Source organism: Petaurus breviceps, unplaced genomic scaffold (genome assembly GCF_028583685.1).
Source record: "Petaurus breviceps papuanus isolate PSGF00001 unplaced genomic scaffold, PetGlider_PUasm1.0 90667, whole genome shotgun sequence".
Taxonomy (NCBI): Eukaryota; Metazoa; Chordata; class Mammalia; order Diprotodontia; family Petauridae; genus Petaurus; species Petaurus breviceps.
In genome coordinates this window covers 8360920-8377613 of record NW_027187302.1, presented here as the reverse complement: position 1 = coordinate 8377613, position 16694 = coordinate 8360920, and the positions used below count along the sequence as shown (strand labels likewise).

At 38.7% G+C, this 16694-nt stretch overlaps 1 protein-coding gene and 1 long non-coding RNA gene across 7 annotated transcripts in view; one reads left to right on the top strand and one right to left on the bottom strand.

The window, feature by feature from the left end:
* Positions 1-16694, top strand: part of BACH2 (BTB domain and CNC homolog 2) — a 429780-nt gene that overhangs the window by 245387 nt on the left and 167699 nt on the right. For all 5 annotated transcript variants that reach the window (XM_069065158.1, XM_069065154.1, XM_069065157.1 and 2 more), the window contains one exon: positions 4167-4316. The gene's annotated coding sequence lies outside the window, so the exon portion shown is untranslated. The remainder of the gene's footprint in view (positions 1-4166; positions 4317-16694) is intronic.
* LOC138143862 (uncharacterized) overlaps positions 14148-16694 on the bottom strand; it is an 83878-nt gene continuing 81331 nt past the window's right edge. For both annotated transcript variants that reach the window (XR_011163811.1, XR_011163810.1), the window contains one exon: positions 14148-14450. This is a non-coding gene — a long non-coding RNA (uncharacterized lncRNA). The remainder of the gene's footprint in view (positions 14451-16694) is intronic.

The following is a 16694-nucleotide window of genomic DNA, read 5'->3' as shown; positions in this document are numbered from 1 at the left end:
ATGTGACTTGCCCAGGGTCACACAGTAAGTGTCTGAGGTTAGATTTGAACTCAGTTCTTCCTGACTCCAGATCCAACCCTCTCTCCACTATATTACATAGCTGCCCCATTCTACAAATAGTAAGTGCTTGAAACACGTGTGAGGTTGAATAGAAGAAACCTGTCATGGCCATTTTTCTGCCTCCTCTTCCTTTCTGCTGTAAATAAAATTTGGTAAGCAAGTAGTGTCAGCCATGTACTCCCTCAGTGAGGTGTGTCTGTGTTTGACCCATTCAGATTTAGGTGATTCAATGTACACATTTTGCAAAAGGCACCATGACTTGATAGGAGATTTACATTCATCCTACTTCTTCTCGACCCATCCTTAGTTGCTGTGGCTCTGGTCACCATCTTGTCTGTGAAAATCCTTCATACATAATAAAACATCAATAATATGGCCTTCTCAAGTGAGGATATTCTGCTGATTTGGTGTTGGAGCACGGGGTGGGGGGTGGGGTCTTAACTGTATTTGTTTGTTAAACAATTCAATGGCATAAACAAAGCTTAGTATAGCTTTATGCCTTATCTTGAGAACAGACTTGTGAAGTACTTTAGAAATCACTATTTTACATGCAGATATTTTAATTACCAGGTAAGCAAAAGCAGCCAGTACTGGGGTTGGTGTTTTGATGAACTAAATACAAGTCCATTTGTTTTTCAGAAGGACTTCCATGAGGGAACACTTAACAGGACTACTTACTAAGAAACAATAGCATAGTATAAGTTATTTTATATGCAAGTAGGCCTTGACCAACTATGCCCATAGTGTATGTGTGTGTGTATGAAAACACACATACACACATCCTTTTTAGACAAACAGTTGCCAGGGAATAACTATCCCAGCCAGATGGCTACAGGAACTCACTGTCCTGCCTCACCTCAATTTATGGCATGTCCCTTTCTTGTTCTGGGACAAAACACCCAGAATCTGCAGAATTAACCCTAGAACTTCCTCTGGACAGTAAACAAATCTCACTTGAGCTTTTTTCAATTCTCAGAGACTCACCTGTCTCATTTTGTGTCTTTTGTCTTTCTCTAGGAATGCCAAGTGAAAGGGGACAGGCGATAACTTTTTCAAGGTGGTTTGTTTAGTGGTTCTCTGTTTCTTATTGTTAACAAATTTGAAAAACCTTAGAAAACCCCAGGGGGCTTGTATGGTTGTTTCAGTTATAGGGGAAAAACTGTAAGATGTTTTTTTTAGTCTCTAGGGTTCCCAGAAAAGAAAGGTTAACTTAGGGGAACAGACAACAGTAAAGAGGGAAGTAGGTGAGTTCAATAACAGTCAACAGCTAAAGGAAAGAAAAGTGCCAATGTGGTAGTCATACTAGGGCTCAGAAGGCCTGACCCTTGCTCCTGCAGACACCATCTTCACCTGCTGGAAAGCATCCAGCCCTCATACCCACTTTGCTGGAATGTCTGTGGATCACTTGCAGTGGAGAGAAACTTTGACCTGACATCCCAAGTCAGAACTCTGAATACATTTTTTCCCAAGAAAATTTCTTCACGTAGCACTTAGGTTCTGTAGTATTGCTAGTACGATTCTGTGTTTATCATTATTGTTATTTTTGTACAAGTACTGCTATTGTTGATAATGATAACTCACATGTTTATATGGAGTTATATGGTTTACAATTCTGTAGCCCAAGTAGAAGTTAAAAGAGAATAAGATTTATAGTTGAAAGGGACCTCAGAACTCATCTAATCAAACTCTCTTACAGATGAAGAAACTGAGGTTCAGAGGATTTAGGAAGTGACTTGGCCAAAGTCACAAGGTTAATTACGTTGAAGAATGGGGTTCTCAAGTCTAAGTCTTTTGAACCCAGGTCCAGTCATCTTTATAACATTATTTCCCAAACTCTAGTCTATGACTTGGCAGTAGTTAATAGCAACTTTTAAAAAACCAAATCTACAAAATGTACCTGCCTCTGTTTTCCAACCTCTATGTCTTTGTTCATTCTTTTTCCTCAATGCCAAATGACTCTCCTCTCTTGTAACACTTTATTCATACTTCTCATGCAATTCTCTGATTTTATTTTGTATGATAGGTTACTTATGAAGTAACCCTTCTCCCTGTCTTTCTTCCCTGTTTTCCATGTCCAAAAACTTTCCAAGTGAGCCCATGACAACCACTGCCCTCATGATTTAAGGATAGAGTGGTCCAAGGTGGAAAGACTCAGACATTTTCCGTTCCATGGGAGAATCTGGAAATATCTCACTCACTGTTACATCCCTTAGCACTCAACTCCATCTCTGAAACATAGGAGTCCTTCAATATTTGTTTACTTTTGTTAGGTCTTGTTTTTTTGAACCTTTAATTGTCTTTTTTGAGGAGCAGCATGGCCTAGTGGATAGAGGACTGATCTTGGAATCAAGTACTGTACTGTTCCAGTACAGACTATGAACACAATCTTACTTACAATCTGGGCAGGTTTCTCAGCCTCTCAAGGCTATAGACAGCTCTCTAAGACTATAAATTGCAGAGCAGTTGCTGATCTACTTCAGTCAAGAGAGTTTCTTCATTGGGAATTCCCTATATCAATAAAATCACAAACTTCAGTATGATTATCATCTTTAGCCTGCCTTACTAGACAAAACTTTAGTATTCATCTGAAATTTGCTCTCTGTATAAAGAATTTAGCATAGAACAAATCTAATGAGACCTTTTCTTTCCTATCACATATTTACATAAAAATAATCTTCTGGAATAAACCTGAGGCTGGGCTCAAATTTTATTGTTGAGGAAACTGAGGCCCAGAAAGATGTAAGTCATATATTCAAAGTCATATAAATAGTAAGTGGCACAGGCAGGATTTGAACTCAGGTCCTCTGATTCCAAGTCCATTACTTATTATTTTACTCAGTATAGTTTATAAATGCTACATGAATATAATTACTTGAATTTTAATTATCTTGATTTCCATTGCCATTAAGTAATTAAGTTGAGGAAGGAAAAAAAGTCATGCCAACTTGTACTTGGCTCTGTCCTGAATCTCTTCAAGATTGAATAGCAGAGAACTAATTCAAGCAAGCAAATGCTTTAAAGAAATTTTAAGTAAAACTTGACAATATTAGAATAGAATGAAAAGACTGTAATTAAAAAATGAAAGGGTTGTAATTTTTAGTCTATTATTTGTAGGTCACCTGTTTATAATTGGTTCTAAGAGTATTTTGTAGTGGTGCTCTTTAAAATGAGAACATTGACAGAAAGAAGTCAGTTCTAAGATTTAAACCAGAATCAGAGAAGAAATAATTCTTTTGAGTTATGCCCTCTGACTTTTTTTCTTGTTACAGCAGCACATACTTTTTTCACCAAGAGCTGCTCAAACTTGCTAAAAGTTAGCACTTAAAGTCACAAAGGATGGAACACCTTAACCAATCAGACATTATACTTCTCTGATTCTTCTGCTAGCTTTTAGTGAGTACTTACTTGTATGATAGAAACTTCACTTCGATTTTGTGATCTCCTTAAAAACTAGCCCCCAAACACTTAGAATCCACATGAACATGAACAAGTCACTTAACCTTTCATAGTCTGTTTCCTCATCCTACATAGATGGGGATAATAATATTCTCCCTACTCACTTCATGTACCTTATAGGGCTATTGTTAAAAAAAAAACCATAAAGTGTTATATCAATAAATTAAGGATCTGTGATTGCCTCAGTACAAGGGGAACCCTTAGGAAATAAGCCTTAGAGAGTTGTCAGAGCCTCAGAAAGGTTGTTAATCTTTCCTCATCACACAGCTCATAAGTGATCTGAGACAGCTTTTGAACTAAAAGTGTCCTAATTCCAAGCCCAGCTTTCTATCCCTATCTCACTTGAGCTTTTTTTTTTAAATACTCAGAGAGTATTTAAAGGTACTCCTAGGTCCAAGGTGAAAAGATATAGATACTTTTAGTTCCACGGAAGGATCTGGAAATATCTCACTTATTATTACCTAGAGTTGCCTCTCTAAAGGACTATATAAATGTGAATTATTACTACTGTTACTAACAGAAGCTCTAGTTTGACTTTGAGCTGGTTAAAAGACCACACAAACAGAAAGGGGGAAACAAAGAACTAATTTCACCTGAAAATGAGGTGGTTTCATTCTGCTAATCGGTGATTTTTTTTCCTCCTCACTTAGGTGGAGATCCATTGATTCATCATCAGTTTGCACCACAAAGCTTTGGGGGTCCATGTCTGAATGGATTGCTGTAGCCTTCTCATTTCTCCATTCATCCAGTTCCCTGCATCATAAGACTTTAAGCCAGCACAGGACCTAGAAAAATTACATGTAAGTTTTTTTTTTTCAAGTTTCTTTTTTGAAAACTAAATAAAAGATAGCATAAGAAATGTTTCTTCTGGCAATGAGAAAAAAAATAATAAAAGCCCACAAAGCATTTTAACAAATGTATCCTAAGAGCTTTAATTTAGGAGAGAGAGAGAAAAAGACTGTGTAGTTAATAGTTCTTTTAACTCCAATATGATTGGAAATATGGTTCACAAAAGGAGAAATCTCTTCTGTTTCTGTGCTTTGCAACCCTTTGAAGAGATTTTTAGCTATCTCTGTGACACAACAGCCCACATCTTAACCCCACTTACCTGGAAAAAAAAGATTTAACTCTGGAAGCACCTTCAAGATTTGGTTGAAACAATGCAACCTGCATGTTTATTGAGTCCTCTCCACAGTTGCTGTTATTTTCCTTCATTACTTTCACATGGAAAATGCCACTTAATTCTAAGCTGGCTACAATAGACCATCCTGTAGGTTGGTCTCAGTTATACTAAGCTCAAGAGAGAAAATCTGGATTTATCTTAAGTAATCAATGCAGAGGTGCTTATTTGCTTTATAAAAGATTTGTCATAGGATCAATTCCTCTTTCCTATTTCATTTGAAATGTACATATAACTTTTTTCAGTAGCACATATGCTATGCAAAGTGAGACACACCTGTATTTTTAATTCTAGCAGGAAGGTACAGCTCTTTGTGGATTTGGGGGTTTTATATGCGGGGGTGCTTTCAGGACTCATCTATTTTAAGGATGAAAATGGTATTAATGTAACTTTTGGAATTAAGCATTTGCTTTTTATGACCAGAGCAAGTAAAAATCCATGCCAGGCTACTGAAAGTATAGAATGGAGAAGTTAAGATATTAAAAAAAAAAAAGATCTGTGTGTAAAATGTCTTTGAGTCTGTGTACCCATTCCCACACCAAAAGGTTTCTGGACGTCTTTACAAGCTGTAATATTGGGTGTTAAAGCCACTGGGGAAGGTTATCCTACTTCTGTGACACAGGTAGGAGACAGGTGCCCCCTCTCACAGTTTCTAGGTTTTGGTGAAGTACCAAGATGTATTAAGTACTTGATTCTTTGCTAGAGGACAGATGATGGATGACCTCCTATCTTTAGTTCACTGAATTAAGTTGGGTGTTAATATAGTAAAACAAAAAGGTATGACAGACAGAGAGCCAGCCAGAAAGACTAGTATTCAAGTCTGACCTTCACCACTCACTGGCTGTATCACTCTGGACAAATCACAACTTCTCTAAGACTGTTAAATTGCAGAGAAGGACCTGCCTGGATAGAAGGAGTTTGTTCACCTGGGAATTCATTGTCCCTATTAACATAATATAATAACATTAATTAGAAGAAGTTTGGGGAATATCTAGTCATCTTTACCTAAAAAGTACACTGTGATCTTTATTATTAGAAGCAGAGTATTTGGCCTGGAGTCAGGAAGACCTAAGTTGATATCCAATGTCAGATATTTACTGTGTGATCCTAAGCAAGTTAGTTAACCTCTATCTGCCTCAGTTTCCTCAACTGTAAAGATCATAATCCTTTATGAGAAACAGAGCTGTGAGGATCAAATGAGAATATTTGTAATGCTTTTAGCATAATGCCTGCCACACAGGCACCATAATATTTATTCTCTTCTCTTCCTTTTATTGCTTGACTATGATCAGGCCTATCATGTTAAAGTCAAGTAGATATGTGGAGATTTCTGAAGTGTCATAAATAAATAAATTAATCACTTGGCCAAACAGCACTTACAAGCATGTATTGAAAGCTTTGCATCCTATTGACCTACTGCCATAAAGAGAAACTTGTTCCCCTAGGTAAACTCTGAGCAGCCACACATGACTCAGTCCACAAAGATAAGAAGTAGATTTGAATACTTAAGCTAAAACAGAAGTCGTGAAATCAGAAAAAGGAGACAAAAGCTGGTGGCTGATCCAGTAACTCAAACGGCTTTGTTTTCAGGATATCAATGCAGGTTGCCATCTTAGCCTAGAAATGCTTTTGTAAGATCATAGATCTTAGGCCTGTAAGGGACCTTGGAGATTCTCTGGCCCAACCACTTCATCTTACACATGAGTCATTCAGTAAACCTTCATTAGGTACCCACTGTGTGCCAGGCACTGTGCTGAGCAAACTGAGAACCATGGAGATTGAACAATTTGCCCAAAGTTCTCTAGGGAGTAATGAGCCTTACATGTAGATGTAAGCCCTCTAACTCTCCAGTCCAAGTGACCCCTGATGTCAGTCTGTTCTATTTCTGCTGCCTGTAAGGAAAGAAGGCTAGATGGTGACTCTGTGAGTGAGTCAGAACTTCAGACCCTACAAGAAATATAGCAGAGAGCTTGGTTCTGTTGCTGTCTCACTGGGTATCCCTGGGTAAGAGTGTCTGAGTGCCTCAATGGAAAATTAAAATAACAGGATTGATGTTGTGTTGACTCTCCAAGCTCTTGGCCACCACCTGATGTAGCTTATAAGCCCAGAATAAGTTAACTGCATTCTCTCACCCATACTTGATGCTAATTGTGGATCCCTTGGTTGGTCACATCCAAATCAGACTGAACATCCATAGGAGTGGATCCTTCTGTGTCAGCTTTGAGGCAGGTTTAATGAAACAGCAAAGGAAGACTTTACCATCCAAAGAGATACCAGTCTCTAGTCCTTGTCCTGCCTAATACAGTTCATGCTTAAGAAAAAGTTGATAGATAGTTCAGGGACATGAAGAGTAATGTGTGCATAGTGTGCTCCTTCAGTACACTGCCATAAGGGAAGCAGGGGAAGAAATAAGCATTTATATAGCATCTACTATGTGATGGGCACTATGCTAAGTGCTTTAAAAAAATTATCTCAATTCATTTTGTTAGTTCAGTGAGCACTTCTGTATGGGTGTCACCTACTAAGGAGATAACAAGGGACCCCATGATGTCTAGTCATGTAAGAAGACAGAAACATGAATAATCGTGATGTACAATGTTGTACACATTACATAATAAATGGATTAGAGAATGCAAAACAAAGTGCTGTATGAGGTCTGGGAAAGGGGAAGAATTATCATCAAGTAGCAAATCAGGAAAGGCTTCCCAGAAGAGGTGGCATTTGAGTAGGTCTTTAAAGGATGATTAAGAATTCACCAGGCAGGGAGAGAGAGGACATTCCAAGCATAGAGAGCATAATGAACAAAAGCATGGAAGTGGGAGAATGCAGGGTATGTTTAGGGGATAGAGAGTGGTCAAGTTTGGCTGTAGCACAGAGTACATGAAAGGAAGGAAAGAAAAATGGAAGAAGGATATGAGAATATTAAGGGCCTTGAATACCAGATAAAAGAGTTTGAACTTCTTTGAGTTGTTTTTCAGTCATGTCCAACTCTTCATGACCCCATTTGGTGTTTTCTTGGCAAAGATACTGGAATGATTTGCCATTCCCTTCTCCAGCTCATTTTACAAATGAAGAACTGAGGCAAACAGGGACTTAACCAGTCACAGAGCCAGTAAATGTCTGAGGCCAGATTTGAACAAAAAGGAGTCTTCCTGACTCTAAGTCCAGCTCGGCCACCTAGCTGCCCCAAGGTAATAGGCAACACTTGAGTTGAGTGCTCAACAATCAGCTTCGTGTAAAGTTCAGCAAGTTTTATCTTATGTAAAGGTTGAGGAAGACAAGGGACTTTATTTGAACCACCTTTGATAAATACTTAAAATGGGAGGATGAGGGTTGAGGAACCAGGAAATATGGTCTTGGCACAGAATCAGAAATACTATGAAGTTTTCTAATAGTAAATTATGTTAATTGCTATCACTTAAGGAAGGACAAGAGATGCAAGGCCACCTGGGACTAAAAACAAACCATTCAGAATTCTGAGTACTGTGAACCTGCATGGAGAGAAGTTTTCCATGCTCTCAACTCTGCTGAGAAAAGGTATTTGGGGCCAACTTAAAGCGACAAGGTTTTGTGTGCCAGTTAGTACTGCTCTTACTACTATTCCTCTGATGTGCTGTCCTACTGGAGTGTAAAAAGTAGAGCCTTAAAGTCCTGAGTAGTTAAGGAAGAATGCCCAAGGGAGAAGATCTTTGGTGAAAGTCCAGAACTTACTGTTTCTCCTTCCCCAGCATTAGGATTCCAACACAAATCTTCTGACTGCAAGTCTGCCTTTCACAGCATTCTCCCACAAACATGTCCCATGTACCTTCACCCTATGCCTAAGCTGCCTAGATATATAGGCTACTTTAAAAAAAAAAAAAAGATAAATCTGATCAGGCAGAGTGAACAAATTTTAGGATAAACAAATTGGCACACTGAAGATATAGTTTACTTAGATTATAGGAAAGCATTTAACAAGGTCTCTCATTTGATTGTCTTTCTATAAACAGCTAGTTTTATATTATGTTATATATCTTCCAGTGAATAGAGCACTGGACCAGAAGAACTGAGTTCAAATCCAATCTCAGACATTTACTTAGCTGTATGACACTGGGCAAGTCATTTAACCTCTTTGCCTCAATTTCCTCAACTGTAAAATGTAGTTAATATTAGCACCTACTTCTCAGGGTTGTTGTGAAGATCAACTGAAGTAATATTTGTTACTTAGTACTTATGATAAGTACTTAGCATGGTGCCTGGCCTATAGTACATACTTAACAAATATGTATTTCCTTCCCTCTTCCCATGGTATTCTTATGGAAAGAATGGAGAGATGTGAACTACAGCATAGAATGATTAGGGGGATTTGGAACTGGTCAACTGAAAAAAAATTGCAGTTTGAAGTCAGCTTAGAAAGTTTCCAATCATGTAACTGAAGGATCTGTCCTTAGTGTGCCAGTTAGCATTTTTATATGGGACCTGGATAAAGCCATAGATCACATCCTTATCAAATTTGGCATGAAGCCAAGAGGGACCGTTAATACATTGGATAACAGAATCAGGATACAAAAATATCTTGACATTCTAGTACACTGGACTCAATTTAACAAAATGGAATTTAATACTGATAAATGTAAAGTCTCATACTTGGGTTTAAAAACCAACTTCACAAGTACAAGATAGGGAAGTTGTGGATAGGTGTCATTTGGTTGAAAAACACATGGTGGTTTTAAGTGAACTAAAAATTTATATTGAGTTAACATGATTAGGTAGCCAAACGAACGAATACATTCATGGGCATGTGTAAAGATATGGTGACCAAGTCTAGGGAGGGGATAGTTCAGTAAGACTATATTTACCCTTTGGGGTTCAGGTCTAGGTATCACATTTTAGAATGGATATTGATGACTTAGAGAGCCTCCAATGGAAAACAACCAACGTGGTAGAAGAGCCTCAATTTCATTCCACCTAAGGATCTCTTGAAGGCTTGTTTAGCTTTGAGAAGAATCATTAAGGACATGATATCCCTTTTCAAAAGTTTGAAGGGCTGTCATGTGGAAAAGGGATTAGATATACTCTGCTTGATGCCAGAAGACATACCTAGGAGCAATGGTTGAAGTTCCAAAGAGCAGATTTAGGTTTGCTATTTAAAAAAACACAATCTTCCCAACAAGCAGAGCATTCCAAAAGTTCAATAGGCTGCATCAGGATTTAATGGACTCTCCCTCAGACCACTTGTGAGGGATGCTATAGAGAAAATTCTCTTTCAGATTGGCCTTGGAATATCCAACCAGGTTGGACTAGGTAATCTCCGAGGACTAATTTTGAGAATCTTCTAATTTTGAGAATCTCTGATTGAGAAACAAGTCAACAAGCATTTATTTAGCTCCTACTATGTGCCAGAACTGTGCTAAATACTGTAGATATTTTAAAAAGGCAAAGAGTTCTAATGGTGTCTAATGAGTCTAATGGTGAAGACAGCATTGCAGACAACTATGTTTAGACAAAATATATACTGGGCAAATTGGAGATGATTGAGGGAAAGCACTAGCATTAAGGGAGATCAGAAGAAACTTCTCACAAGTTTGGATTTTAGCTGAAACTTGAAGAAAAATAAGGAAGCCAGGAGGCAGCAATGAAGAAGGAGAGTATCCCAGGCATAGGTGAGAGTCCGTGAAAATTTCCAGGGTCAGGAGATGGAGTATCTTATTTGAGGGAGAGCAAAGAGGCCAGTGTCACTGGACCTCAGGGTACATGGAAGGGAGTAAGGTGGGAGAAGACTGCAGAGGAAGACCATTTACAAGCCAGAGAATTTTATATTTGATCCTAAAGGTAATTGACACTCATGGGAGTTTATTGAATTAGGGGGATAGAGGGAAATGACATAGTCAGACCCATACTTTAGGAAGATCAATTTGAATACTGAGTAAAGGAAGTACTGGAGTAGGAAGAGACTAGCTGAGGAGAGACGTACACCCAGGAAAATTCAGAAAATCAGCACCCTGACAGGAGTACAGAGGAAGGTGGTGTAAGGATGGGCATGGGGTGATGGAGGAAGGCAGGCAGTGTGGGGAAGAGGATGGGGAGGGGGAGAATCACTTACAGAACCATGGATTAGATTGGGGAGCATTCAAAGAGCATGTACCCTTAGATGAAAAAGTGCTCAGGGGGCAGGAGTTTGGGGTCTCCTTTTTATAGGTCTTGGGGGGATCCGATTCTTATCCATGCCACCTTGGGGTTAGTTCATTAACATATCCAAATCATTTCAGAGTTGTAGATAAAACTTTAAAATTAACATATCCACGTCATCTCAAAGTTATCAGCACCATTTGGTATTTTGCCTGTCTTCCTGCAGATGTCTGAAACTTATCTGAGATTTACATATCATAGGACCAAAAGGCCCTGACAAGAAAGCCTTCCCTTGATTTGAAAGATATTATCAGAATGTGATTTTTTATTAACATATGAAACAATTTGTTAATTATGCTCCTTTGATCTTTGGGACAATTTATACAGGACTTCTAAGTTCCCCTTCTCAATCTTACTTCCTGCTATTGCTGCTTTATATTGGCTATTTATAAACTCACCATACTGACTGGAAGGGACTGTGGGGGGTGGGAGGCAGGGCGAGGGGGAGTGGTCAAAGAAAGACACAAACACCATAACTATGCAAACTCAAGAACTCTCGAGTTGTCTGATTGACCACCCTCCTGGTTTCCAATTTTCTTTTAGAAGAAAGATGTTTAAACATAAAGGAAAAAACTATCAATGATTTTGTTCCCTTTTTTTGTTTTGTTTTGTATTTTTTGCTTTTTGGAGGGCACTTGAGGTTAAGTGACTTGCCCAAAGTCACACAGCTAGGTTTTTTTTTTTTGTGGGTGTTAACTGTCTGAGGCTGGATTTGAACCCAGGTCCTCCTGAGTCCAGGGCCAGTGCTCCACTCACTGCACCACCTAGCCACCCCTTGCTTTTTTTTTTTTTTTGGTCTTTATTAATTTTTTTACTTTTAGTTTACAAGATTCATTACCATAATTCCTTGAGTTTCAAATTTTTCTCTCCCTCCCCCCCATGGTGGGATACAATCAAGTATAGTATCTGCAGATACTTTCACATTAGGCATTAGTCAGGTTATGAAGAAGGATTGTAACAGATGGAATGAAGAATGGGAAAGAGGAAACAAAACCAAACAAGAAAACGAAAAAGGGCAGGTAGTGTGCTTCAATCTGGGTTCAATCTCAGTCTTTCTCTGGATGTACACATCTCTCTCCATCATGAGTCTTTTGGGGTTGACTTATGACTCTGGATTACTGACAAGAGTCCAGTTTATCAAAGTTGGTCGTCACACATACGTTGTGTCTGTAATTGTGTACAAATTTCTCCTGGCTCTACTCTTCTCACTCAGCATCAGTTTGTATAAGCCTCTCCAGGTAAATATGAAGTCCATCTGCTCCTCATTTCTTAGTGAACAATAGTATTCCATAACATGCATATACCACAACTTGTTCAGCCATTTCCCAATTGATGGGCACCCCCTTAATTTCCAATTCTTTGCTACCACAAAAAGAGCTGCTATAAATATTTTTGTACATATGGGTCTTTTTCCCACTTGTATGATCTCTTTGGGATACAACCATAGAAGTGGTATTGCTGGGTCAAAGGGTATGAAATTATTTATAAAGGGCGGTCAGGTGGCTCAGCGAGTAAGAGCACCAGCTCCAGTGTAGGGACAACCTGGGGACTAAATCTGGGCTCCGCCACTTAGCACCACACCCAGAAATAACTGGCCATGTAACCTTGAGCAAGTTACTTAACCCCGATTGCTCATTAAAAAAAAAAAAAGAATTATTCATTTTGTCTTCTCTCTCTCTCATTTGGTTTTCAAAGTTCCTTTTGATCTCATCTAGGAGAGCTTTCTGTGCTTGAGACCATTCCCTGTTGATGTTTCAGCTGTGGGTGTGGAGTCCACATTGTCTCCCTCTGAGTTTGGTTCCTCCCTCTGAGGATAGTAGGACTCCAGAGTCTTTGTAGTCTGCTTTCTACCCATTTTGAGGCAGGGCCCTAGCCACTCCCTTCCTCTAGGGATCCCAAGCCTTTACTGTAGAGGGTTTTGCCCTGGGGCAATAGTTACTATGTTTTCAGGGTCAGAGGGCTGAGTTGGAGCAGGCTGGGTTCACTCTGCCATCCTGGTCCTTGGAGGTCCTGAGAGGGGCTTTTTTTAAATTTTCTGGGCTATGGAGTGGTAGTCCCAGGAGTATTTGCGTTCCTGGACAGGGACCCTGCATTTGGTTCTTATCTTGCTCTTTCCAGTCCCAGTCCTTTGGTGAAAGGCCTGGTAGTGGCCCTTGTGGTTGGTGGGACAACTTTCTGCCCCCATTGGTTAGGCCTCCTCCCAGCCTGCCCCTTCACCCTTTGCTTTTTTTTAAAAAAAAAGAGAAACTTCCAGAGTGTGTTCAAACTAATTATAATTAATATTCAGAATGATGACCTTTAAACCATAAAAAAACAGTTAAATATTTCCCCATATTATCCTAATATGTAGATATGTGGCGTATGTTGATTTTAGAATCATTTTCAACAAAAAGCATTTTCCTAATACTCTTCAATCAGAAAAAGCATCCAGTTTCTCAGGTGTTCTAGTCAAATGAGATTTCACTGTATTCAATGTTATATCCTGGAAATATTCTCAAAATGCTACTTTTTATATAGAAAGATACATAATTCATTTTTATATTTCTTGGGAAACTTTTACCACCATTCATGAAATCTTGGCTCTGCTCTTTATCCTGAGGTACCTGGTACCTTGTGCCAGATGTTAAGTTTCAGATATTGCTTGTAGGTTTTGGAAAAGCTCCAAAAGGCATCTTATGTATTTGCATTCCGAATTTAGTGTGTAAAATAGTTGAATATAGGGTTGATTCTCAATTATTTGCATTCCTGGAAAGGAGCAGTGACATGGATTATCCAGAATAAATTGTTTGACTTTGGAATTCACCTGTGGGTATATTAATTGGATTGTTTTCATAATTATATTTTGGACACAAAATTAGTTTGCATTCCCTGAACACACAGTAATAGCGCAGGTGGCCTAGAACAAAGGTGTCACACACGTGGCCCACAACACTCCCAAATGCAACTTAAATGAGATTAAAATGTAATTGGGAAATATTTGACAAAATAAATAAAAATGCAGTAAAGCATAGATTCTAAGACTAAGTCAGTGTGCCATTACAGTTTAGTGTCCCCCTGTTTCCATCTGAGTCTGTTCTAGAAGAATGCTGAGTAACAAAAGGAAAATGACTTGAGATAGTATGAGTGTGGAAGAGTGGAAAGAAGCCTGGATTTGAAATTAGAGAACCTGCTTTGAATCCAGGCTCTGCCACATAGCACTTAAGTGGCATCAAGTAAATTGTCTTCTGTCTCTGAGGCTCATGCAAAACGAAGGGCTTAAATTAAGTGACCTCTTGGGTCCCTTCCATCTCTGAATCTTTTGATCTGTGTCATAGACCTAAAACCTGTGCATCAAATAATCTACCCTCAAATGGGTCATCAAAAGTCGACTGAATAATTGAAACAAATGAGCAGCGATGATACTCTTTCCTAAATGAGCTGCTTCGTTTGGGAAAGTTGCCAGGAGTGAATTGACATTCTGAGTCGGATTTCAAGCCATATCTAAGCAGAATAAGAGGTTGGGTGGAGAGGCTTCTTGCCCCTCAGCTCAGGGATGTTCTTTCCAGAGGTTTGTGAAACAGCAGGGTTCTCCCAATCCCAGCAGCACCTGTGGAAACATAGAAAGTATTTACTTCCAGCATCGATGTTGCCAGTAGTCTTTAAAGGCTTTCGGCACCACAGTATCACCCTATCTTAATGCACCACTTTTAATAGGAGTCCACATAGAAATGTTGTAAAATTATTACTAATAGTAAAATCAGAGCCTATCCAAATCTCTACATAATGTCTCTGGACTAATAATATCTCACAAATCAGCTGCATTTTCGACACGTAGATTTATTTTGTTCTCTTCAGTCAGTCAGTTAATGATCATTATTAAGTATCCACTATGTACCATACACTGTGCTAAGCACAGAAAATACAAAGAATGGCAGAAAATAGTGCCTGCTTTCAAGGAGCTCACAGTCTAAAGAGAAGAGACAAACAACTATGCACAAGCAAGATACGTACAAAATAAATTGGACATAATCAATACAGGGAAGGCACGAGCATTAAGGGGGATCAGAAAAAGCTTCTTGTAGAATACAAGATTTTAGCTGGGACTTGAAGGAAGCCAGGAGGCCAAGAGAAGGAGGAGAGTATTTTAGATAGAGTGAAAATACCTGTAGTCCAGAGATGGAATGTCTGGTGCCAGGAACAGCAAAGTCCAAGGAGAGAAAGGAGTTTATACAAGAGATGTTACAAAGACAAAATCAACAGGCCTTTACAATAGAGTTGATATGGGAGGTGAGAGAGTGAGGAAATGAGGATTACACTTAGGTTTGCAAGCCTGAGTGACTGGGAAGATGATCAGATAGTATTATGTAAAAATGATGTCTAAGTAAAATCTATTTTTTCTAGACATTTTGTCCACTAGAAATCTCTATTAAGTCATCCTTCCTCGTTTCCCCCATATAATGTTACTGGTGTTTGTAGTGTGACCTTCAAGCACTATAGAACCCTAAGGAGTCTACTAATTAATCAAAGATATATTGAATTATGTTTCATATGATTTTAGGGTTAGTATTTTTGTTGTAGAGCCCTGGATTTAGAGTAAGAAGACCCAGTTTAAATCCAACTCTTCCATTAGCTACCTGTAACATTGGGCAAATAACTTTGTCCCTATGGGATTATTTTATGCCTCTAGGATCCCTTCCATGTCTAAACATCCCCTGATTCAGTTATCAGTGATCTTTATGGAGCAAGGGTTTTCAATATTGGGTCCAGAGACCTCCCTACCAAGGAGTCTGGATAGATTTCTGGAGATCTATGAATATGCATATTTTTAAAATCATATCTTATTTTACATCTTTATTATTTACTAAACTAGATCCACTGAAATATAGCATTGTCTTAGATCTTGAATTTTTAAAAATCTTCAGAACAGGTCCATAGGCTTCACCAGACCACCACATGGGTCCATGACACGAAAAAAAGGTGGATAACCACTGGTACAGGATGACAGAATTTTTGAGAAACCAGAATAATCTTATTTCCCATCATACCAGTTGTCTGCAATTTAGAAATATCACAACATAAACAAAAGATTTTCAAGACATACTAGATGACTTGCTTTTTTCTATTAAAATAATATTTCTACAATACTGAGCACAGTCCCTGACACCTAGTAGGCTGATTATAAGTGATGTTCCCTTCCTCAGTTACAACAGTTTCCAGAACATAAGGAGGACCACTCAGTCCTTTCAGTGTTATAACAAGAATGGAATGGGACCTATGCTTTTCAGCACTATGATATGGACAGCTTTTTTTTCTCCTTATCTTTTTCTACTCTCCAAAGAAGTTTCTCTTCCATTTCCTTTTGCATGCTTTTCTTTTTTCTTTTCCTTTCTTTTCTTTTCTTTTCTGTGCTTTTCTACTTGAGACTCCTAATACCCGAGGCTTTTGCTGTCCTAGAATGAATCATCTGCTTTTCATACAGAAGGATCTTTCCCCCTCTCCCCATCTCTCTTTCCCTAATTTATTCTCTCTTCTCTCCTTCTCCCCTCTCTTCATCTCTTCTCACCCCACTCCAGTCCTCTTCTCTCTTCATCTCTCCTTCCCTTTCCCTCCCTCTCCTTCTGTCTGTCACCCATTAAGGGGATAAAGGAGGCCTTATATTGCTAGGTCCTGCTTTCTATTTTGAATTCAGTATTTGCCTAAAGCTTTTATAAAACAAATTGAGAAAGAGTAAGTGGAGAACCGATGTGGAAACCAAACCTCTACACATATATACACACAAAAGAATAAGGAGATTCTTAAGGGAGGTGTTTCAGAAAGCTGTGTGCATGCCGTAGGATTATGATACCCCAAA